The sequence below is a fragment of the Balaenoptera musculus genome, chromosome 8 (genome assembly GCF_009873245.2).
Source record: "Balaenoptera musculus isolate JJ_BM4_2016_0621 chromosome 8, mBalMus1.pri.v3, whole genome shotgun sequence".
Taxonomy (NCBI): Eukaryota; Metazoa; Chordata; class Mammalia; order Artiodactyla; family Balaenopteridae; genus Balaenoptera; species Balaenoptera musculus.
This window is the reverse complement of record NC_045792.1, coordinates 21,356,686-21,366,613: the sequence shown is the minus strand read 5'-3', so window position 1 is coordinate 21,366,613 and position 9,928 is coordinate 21,356,686.

Genomic DNA, 9,928 nt, shown 5'->3' with positions numbered 1-9,928 from the left:
AACTAAGGTAATGTAAGTCCTCAAACTTTATTCTTCTCAAATTATTTTGGCTATTCTAGGTCCTCTGTATTTCCATATGCATGTTAGAACCAGCTTGTCAATGTCTATATAAAAGCCTCTTGGAATTTTGACTGGGAGTGTGTTGAATCTATAGATCAATTTAGGGAGAATTGGCATTTTAACAGTATTGAGTCTTCCAATTCACAAAAGTGGAATATCTCTCCATAAAATGTATTTTTTAAATGTTATCTGTTGACTTCAGTAAAGTCATAAAGTTATAAATACATGCTCATAAATGTTTTGTAGGGTGCACGTGTGTGTTTGAAAACTGTTGAAAGAGCTAAGTTTCATGTTTTGTTAACACAGTAGGGGCCAAAGCAGCATGTGTGGAGCCAAGAGCATAGCACTATAGGAGGGTTAGTCCCTAAGAATTGATAGAAGTTTGGCAGTGGACCTCCACAGGCCGTAAAACTGATGTTATTATGTTATGTTAACATGTTATGGAAAGATATTACCTAGATCTTAGAGGCCAGAGTGCTTCTGGTGACATCTGGGTCATAGACTGAAAACCTCTTGCAAGAGAAAGAAACGCCCCTCACCATGCCACCTCAGATCCAACCCCTCTTTCCAGGGCGACAAAAGAAAAAGTCCAACCATAGCACTTCAGAAAATCTATTCACCTCTACTCCATATGACATGAGGCTCTATCACATTGTAATTATATATGTGCACTCAGCCACTTTATAATCCTACTCAGGTTTGGAAAGTTGCTAACTAGAAGTTAAAGAAATCTCTCTTTCTTTCTCGCTCTTCCTTCTTTCCTTTCTTTCTCCCCTCATTTTTCTTTCCTTCTTCTTAAATTTAAGTTCTCCTTTGATAAATTAATAAATAAAAAGTCTTACATCTCCCTAACCATTCTCCCTCCAAGATTCTAATATGCCCTTGGAGGGTGCATTCCTCTCACTTAACTTCTCATTTATATTCACAAGAAGTTGATGCACCAGGTGCAAAGTTCACCTATCTCTACTTGCTTCCCCAGCTGTAGAAGACTTCTGACTTCTAACCGGTGCTAAATGTTTCCCTGTCTGTACTTTTTTATGTGGCCAGTGTCAATCTCACAGTCTCTGGATCTGCCAGGGTACAGTTTGGAATTGCTGATAGGACAAAGATTCTATTTCATTTTTCAGTAGCGTCTTTGCTACCTGAAACATTTTCTGTAGCTACTACCTTCTTTGTGTTCATTAGGAACTGAGCAACAGGATGACAAAATGCATCCTCCAGCTGGTACAAGTTGGAATCCTACCTCAACAGAGGAGCTAAATGAGCATATAAACAGCCACCAAACAGAGAACTGTGTTATTTTCATAGTTCCTTCCTTCTAGGAATGATTTTTGTTTCTTACAAAAGAACAGCATTCTTCTTGCCTTGAGCCTTGTGCAGAATAACATTCCTTCAGGACTAGGGCCCTGGTGTTCCCTGAAAGTCCTCCTGCCAGGACCCACAAACTATCCTGAACCCCACAATGGAGCTGGATATTTGGAGTGTGAAGAGTGGCTCTCTCTGAACCAAAACACATGAGGGAGAGCACTTCATGGTGCGTTCAGGGCTCTTGTCCTGACTTTAATTTATTCAACATTTTTATCAGTGACTTGCTGGAAAACACAGAAAATCATGGAATTATGATAGTGAACGTAATACAGAAAATCAGTGCTCACCAGATATTTCATGTTTCCCAGCCTCCCTTGAAGGTAGGATGGGGTCACGTGACTAATTCTGGCCAATGGGCTATGAGTCAGGCACCTCCTCAATCTTTTCCTTCCTCTGCAGCAGAGACCCTAGGGTACCTCTGCTCCAGATGGCCCTGCCTCAAGGTAGAGGGGGGCAGCCAGACCCACATTGGACCTCGTGTAAATGAGAAACAAACCTTTCTGTATAAGTCACTGAGGTTTGCCGTTTTGTCTGTTAGGGCAGCTACTGTTATTATGTCAGTGAATAGAGCCAAACTTCTTAATGCGGTTGAGAAACAGTCTCTTGGCCTAATACTGAATCAGGATGAGTAGAGCTTTCAGGTATCAGGTGCTATTAGCTAAAATGGAGGGAGTCACTAGAGCCACTTTTTTGCCTTAGAGGTTTCTGAGCTAGCAGGGTAAGTTAACTCAGAGACACCGTTCAGAGAACTATGACCAAAGGTGGTGGAAGCAGCCTTTTGGTGGATATATTTAATGATGTCTTGAAACAGGAATTTCAGTAACCCCTAGATGAGAACTTCATCACCTACTGTTTACTGTGCTTTGAATTGCAGGCGTGGAGGTGTAGAAACCTCTGCTAGCCCTTAGGCAGAACCCATATAAGCAGGCCTTCCTTCCAGAGACCCTCTGGTTTCTCATTCATGCCGAGGGCTGACATCAAAACTTTCTTGCAACAAAAAGAAAGTAGTGTGGTACTTGCCTCCTCACCATTGACAATCTCCAGCTCATTATTAGGAGGAAAGAGAAGTCCTCCCTCACTGGAAGGACTGGGGGTGGTTTTTATCTGATGCAGTGGTTACATAATGCTGTCTCCCTCAGAAATTAAATTGTAATAGGAATATTGGCAGCACTACCAAAAATAAGTATGTAAATAAAGTTCTCTCTCTGGCTCCAAGCTTACCTTAGATTTGCCTTACAGTGATCACAAAGAATACATTAGGAGATTCCATCGGGGTTAGAGTCTCATTCAAGGGGAACTGGTATTAATCTACAGAGAGAATTAGGAAGTGGCAGCTTGATCGTAGTACCGTTTATATAACGTTGCTTTTTCTTTTTCTTTTTTTCTTTTTTGTAGCCGTGGTGAACCAGTCTATTTAGAGCTAATTGCTTAAGTAGCAAAGTGAGCTCTGGGAGAAAAGAAGAAAAGGAACTTTTAAACAGCACATTAGTCTCAAAATGGCAAAGACATCCACGTCTAAAAGAAGAAAAAATACTCAAGACAGTTTTCTGCTCACCATAGAGCTCAGGTACTTTAGAATTCTTTCAGATTTGGGGACGAAGAGCTTTGAAAAATTAGCCAAAATAATAGGCTGATGTGACAGGACCAAGTGACAACTTATTCAAAATGATATTTTCTTTTTGCTGTCTGCCTATAGAGCTGCTACAACTCTTTGCTGCTACCTAAAGGAGACCAGTTCTCATGAGGTCTCAGTGGCCTCCGAACCATCCCCAGACGAGCACCCTGGTTTCTTCCAGACAATCATGGCAGTGTGCCATGTGGACAGAGTTTTAGGTCTGGAGGCAGGTTTATAGAGGGAGAGCCTGGCTTAGCTGTGGCCTGGACCAGTCATCCCAGACATCCTTATCCAATTTATCTGCACAAGGCCGAGGCAAAAGAGATGGTTTTCCATTACGCTCTCCATCAGCCGGCCTTCTCACTTGGTGAGCAGAGGTGCTAAGCCTCATTCTTTCTCTAACTCCAGGGCCACCTGCAGCCTGACTGGTATCAGCTTATCAGCGGGCTGAGAAGGATGGTTCAGAAGTTGAAAGACAAGAATGGCAACAACAACAGGAAAGGTGTTCGACTGTGTTTCTTATCCAGAACCCAGTTTGTTTACTTAGATTAGAATAACTTCAGATGTGGTGAAGATATCAAAACATTATAAAACATACCAATATTCTATATCTGGGGTCTGCTTGAAACTAACTAGGGGGTGGGACTGGGGTAGGGGTGTCAATTAAGGAATGTCACTCGCCACCCAGTTCTACAAGAATCGAGTCATTAGCCACTGCACCCACTGACCTACAACACACCCTGGAAAGAATTCAGGGTGAAGATCAGCGATGAGGCCCTCTGTGCTCTGGGGAAACAGGCAGAACATGCCCTCAGATAGATATTTTCAGGAGAAAATTCCATGAATCCAGATTCTTGCATCTTCCCATACTTAGAAAAGCACTAAAATCATTAGCTGAGAGACCCGTTCCTCATGACTAACAGTAACCTTCTACCAAGATGTGTGCTTGATTGCACATACCTCTTCTCCAAAATCACATATCTATCTACTGACCTCCTCACCCCCAGCCTCTCTGGAGAAGCTCCTCAGAGCTATTTGAGAGGCGTCTCCTGGGCTATAGTCCTCAGTAAGTCCCCAAATAAAACTGAAACTCACGGCTCTCACATTATGCATTTTTATTTCAGTTGACAGGGGCGTGGAGGGTGGGGGTTTGAGGGGTTGAGGTTATAGATGGAACAGTCATCACTGAGAGCTGATACTTGTTGAAACTGGGTGATGGGTATACGGGGGTAGTATTCTTATAGGATGGTTGTTTGGTTCATACAATTTAATGGATGCAAAGTGCTTAGCATATAGTAAATGCTCAATAAATAGTAGCTATTATCCCCACTTTATACATGAAGATGTGAGGCTCAGAGAAATTAAGTAATTTGCCTGGGGTCACAAATCTGCAAGGCAGTGGAGCGAGGTCTCTAAACCACACCTATTGCATCCGAAAGCCTGAGCTCCTAGGCGCTCTCCTCTGTGTCTCTTTCCTCTACCCTTCTCCAGGTTTCTGTGGTTTCCCATCGTTTGGCTCCTTTCTTCCCTTTCAAAGTTACAGTTGCTTAAACCCCCCTCCACTCAGAGTCCTGAGCGGACCAAGCCTGGTTATAAAGTCAAACTTCTCAATGATTCATTCAACTCACATTTGAGTGACTGGCACTGCACAAGGTGCTGGTGTAACAGAGATAAAGCCCCAGCTCTCAGGGAGCTCACGGTCTAGAGCTGCAGACAGAAGTTCATGGACAGAGTTATCGAGCATCTACCATGTGCCAGGCCCTCTTGCAGACGCGTGGGATGGAGCACACGGGAACATAAAACATGCCGAGTCCCTTGTGTTCAAAATGAGGAGCCTGAGGTAGAGCTGAACTAAAGCAAGCAGGACATGGGGTAGTGGCAGGAAAACCACCAACTGTAATAAATGTTGGTAGGTGCTGCTCCTGTGTTAGAAGCGAGAGCTGGATGCTCCAGAAACACAAGGAAGTGATACCTGCACGGAGTCCTAATGCCGGGAGGCTTGGTGAAGAAGGTGTGCGGTCCCCGGGGCAGCGTTCAGTAGAAAAGGTGTGGAGTCGTGCCACAGGGTGGCACATGTGGGTGGTATGGCTGGAGTCAAAAGGGTGTGCGAGAAACGGTGGAATCTGCAGCCAGGCCACAGAAAGCCTTGTCTGCAGGTCTAGGGTGCCTGGACTCTACCTTGTCGGCCCCTGTGTTTCCTAAATGTGCCCGATAAGAATCACCCAGGCGTTTGTTAAAAGCTGCTTTTCAAGTTCTACACCAGGCCTGCTGCCTCAGAACCTTAGAGGAGAGGCTCTGACTGAGGCCTTCTAACAAGCCCTCAGGTGGTTCTTATGACCAAACAAATTTGGAAACAGCCTGGAGGTGATATTGGGCAATGAGAGCTAATTCTAGACCAGTTCTTAACTAAATGAATCCTCATCTCCGCACCCGCCCCTCCCCCTTGCAGAAGTTCACACCCTTGAATCTTCCTAAGTGTCTGCAGGGCAAGCAGGGGTTGGTACACTGACCCGGTCTGCAGACTTCTGGACCTCATGACCTGATGAGGCTGTGTGTGACCTTTGCCACCAGCAGCATCACTGCAGAGCAGTATATTCCCACAGGCAGAAATCAAACAGCAGACGTAGAAGCAATAGAATATATTGTTCCTTGTTTTCACTGTTGTTTTTTTCTTTTCTTTTTGTTAGGGCTTGTGTTTGCACTGTGCACTAGCTATAGCCTGACTGAATATTGCAATCATAAAAGGAGTAGAAGGGAGAGAGGAGGAATCCTGGAAGAGGGGTTGGAGTGGTGAATAGAAATTTCTATGGGTCAGAAAACTATGTTTGTAGCCATCTGGCAAACGGTAATAGAACATGCCTTGATGAAGAGACAAATATCTCCTCCTTCTAGCATTCTCAAGGAGTGCTGGCAAAACCTTCCTCAGAGAGAGTGGTGAGAGATTTGACAATACAGATTTTATACATGCTGTGCATAAGTGGGCTAGGGATTAGGTTTCCTAATACCAAGTTAGTGTTGCTAAAGCTTCCCATGATGGAAAAATGCTCTCGATGTTAAATATCTTGGCTTCAGACAGTTCAGAAAGGATTAGTGAGAAATTCTACTGCAATTCATGGTTGATACCAAATAAGGGTGGGGGGAGGAGAGAACAGAGAAAAGAGAGACAATGCCAAAAAATGAAAACTCATTTTAGCTCTTCTATTAAAGCCAGATGTATTTTAGGCCCTGTTTCTAAGCAACTGCATAACGGTAATATTCCTGAATCTTTTTTAAAGACTCACAACTGTCAGAGTCAGTAAAGGTCAGAAGGTAATTATAAAGTAATAAGGATGACATACGAGAGGCAGAATCACCCCAGCATCGTTGGGGAAGCAGTGACATTTTGTATTTTGCATTCATTTTCAGAAACTCTAAGATCTTCCTTGGGGCACTCAGACATGCCCCTCTGGGAAGACCACTGACCCAATCAAATTTGAGGGCGACACTGGCATTTAGCCTGCGCATCCCATCATCGCCCATCTCCAATCACCCATGGAGACGTATGGAGCTCCCACAGTGCACACACGCCTCCACTGGTTGCTGAGGGGGTGTAAAAACCCTCTCAGACAATGTAGAACCAATAAAGGACTTTCTAACTGGAAATGCCTTAGAGAGCAGTCCAACAGGCGCCATAGATAGGTATGGAAACTGAACCCACAGACAGGAGGGGAAAAGGAGAGAGAAGGAAACTAAGATCTATGAAGTGCATGCATGTGCCCACTTCAGGCTTTCTGAATGCGGAGGCCTTTTATCAAGCATCGACTTTGTTCTTAATTATGAGTGCGACCTTGGGACAAAGAAGGAAATTAGCATTCATTGTGTTCCTCAAGCACTTTGCTAGGCCCTTTATATACATTAGCATTTGATTTTCACAATAACTGCATAGGGTTTATAGAAATCATTCCTATTTTGCAGAGGATGAATCCAGGGCTTACACAGAGGTCAAGTCTCCCTGACTCGCCCACTTACTGCATGCTTGACTTTGAAAAAGGTCCTACAAGCTCTCGCCTACAAAATGATGACACTACCACATACCTTGCAGGGTGCTTTACAAGATTAAATGGGGTAGTTTATGTGAACACCTAGCACAGAAAGCTGGGCATATGATGAGTCAGAACATCACACTGCTTTTCTCAAAACCCTTCTGCGGCTTCCATCCCACAGCAATAAAACCGAGTCCAGGGCTTCCCTGGTGGCGCAGTGGTTGAGAATCTGCCTGCCAATGCAGGGGACACGGGTTCGAGCCCTGGTCTGGGAAGATCCCACATGCCGCGGAGCAACTGGGCCCGTGAGCCACAACTACTGAGCCTACGCGTCTGGAGCCTGTGCTCCGCAACAAAAGAGGCCGCGATAGTGAGAGGTCCGCACACCGCGATGAAGAGTGGCCCCCGCTTGCCGCAACTAGAGAAAGCCCTCGCACAGAAACGAAGACCCAACACAGCTATAAATAAATAGATGAATAAACCCAAAGGTTTAAAAAAAAAAAAAACCAAGTCCATGCCAGCCTCCAGGGCTTGCTCCCTCTGGAAACGCACCTTCACTCACAGACCTTTTAACCCATCCTGGTCCTTCCCGGGCCTGTCCACCTCACTGGCATGCTCTCCACCTCAGAGACCACCTCACTTAAAATTCAGCTCCTGACTCTCCCCACCTCAATGCCTTTATCTCTCCTCTGCTTTGTTGTTCCCCAAAGCACTTACTGCCATCTAAAATATCCTATATTTTCACTTATTTTCTATTCTACCCCTGCCCTGGAAAATAAGCTGTGAGGACAGGAATTTGAGGTTTTTTTCGTTTGCTTGGTTTTTGTCCTCGCTGAATCCCCAGCACCTAGTAGATGCTCAATAAATATTTGCTAAATGAATAAATGGATATTATCTTCCTTTCTCCTTCCCTTCCTTTCTCTTTCAAGGTCACACACCTTATTAGATCAAAAGTCTCTGCCCTTCCAAAATATGAAAAAGACAAGAACAAAACTTAACCATAAGTAACTATGAAACACATTTAAAGGGCTCCAAGACAAAGAACATGTCCAAACCAGGGACAAGCCATGTTACCAGGGCTTCTTTATTCATACTATAACTCCTTGCTGAGTTTGGGATGTTTAGGACTTTATGGGTTTTGGGTTTTGTCTTTAGTGTTCACATGGCTTATCCCCCTAGCATGAAGGCACCCACTCCCTGCCTTCCAACACTTCAGAAAAAGCCTCTATTGACTGATGAGTGTGTGTCAGGCACCATGTTCTGGGCACTATGATACACAGGATGGGGCTTAGTGGCAGACAAACACCAACAGCCAACCTCAGCACATTCTAATATGGCAAATACCCTGGGGAGGCCCAGAAAGGGGGAATTTAACCCCAGCTGGGAATCCAGAGAAGACTTCCCAGAGACATCTAGAAGAGGATCAAGAGTTAGCCAGGCCAGGAAGGGGCAGGAGGGTGCTCCAGGGATCAGTCTAAATGCAGTTATGAAACTGCATGATGTATTCAGGGAACTACCAGGGAGTTTGTGCTACTAGAGCATAAGCTATGAGGCTCAGAGTCTCTTACATGCTATATGCATGGGCATGGACTTCACCTGTGGAACATGAAATGATCCGATTTGCTTGCAGACTGATCATCCTAATGGAGGATAGTTTTAATCCAGGCTTGTGGAAGGTTTCTTAGGTCTATGAAAGCAAGACTTGGTGAGATCTTGGATGACACACCTAGCCCTTTCCATATGATAACAGGAGAGGATACAGACCCTTCAGAAGCCCCTGTAGCCTGGAGGCCTTCTTAGAATCAGGCAGAATACCTAGAGAGGCTGGGTGATCCACTCCAGCCCATGGTCAGTCTGCAGGCTCCCCCCAGGTCTGGCAAGCCTCCTAACACTGGAGATCCCTTAGCAAGCGAATCAACTTTGAGGCTCCTTGAAAATCAGATTCACTGAAAGAGACCCATGTTGACATTTCAGAGCTTTTTGAGTATAATGAAAGTCCTAATAGTTAGGACCCAACTGACTCACTTCCCAGGGATTCTTAGACCAGAGGTTGCAAGGTGGCCGCCCACTTTATCTGCTCATAGCTGTTTTATTTATCCCATATAATACTAAAAACAAAAGCTAAAACAACTTAATATCCTTGCAAACATGTCACAGTCAGGAGATTTCACATGAAAATATGGGTCCCAGCTTCTCTTGGAGAAAAAAAAAAATCTGAAAATACTGGCCTGCCTTCTGACTGGGCAACAACTGGCTGGAGTGAAATAGCAGCTGTGGCCACCCTTCTGTCCTCCTCCCTAGACAGGCCATGACCTCATGTGCCCTCATGTGTAGGGGAGCCTACAGGTGACTTCTGAGACTTCAGAAACTGACCCTAAACATTCTTAAATGTCTCCACCTTAGTCAAAATCATAGCCCCTCATCTCCAGTCTGGGTTTATCAGGTGATCAAACTGAAAAATTCTTTCCAGACTAATGAGTCCTATCAATAAGCTCTCTCCAGCCAAGTACTCGGTGCTAGTATTGGGTTAGACATGGAAGTTACCTTAGTAAAGGAGAACATAATGGGCACTAACAAAGAGGAGGAAAGAGACAAGGTAGGGTCAGGTAGGAGTCAGGGTAGGCAGAGCACCCCCAAAGAATCAGATCAGAGGGCTTTAAGGAGCTGATTTAAAAAAAAAAAAAAAGACATGAAGTGGGGAGGGGCAGGACGGGCTGGAGAGAAGGAGCTAGTGTGGAATTACTATCTTGGCAGGAGGTGGGAGTGGGACGGGTAGGGATTCCTCTCCTTCTCAAACCTCATGGTCAAATGTTTAAAAGAAAAGCATTAATAGCCATGCACTTCTAAGTTTTATTATGGATTC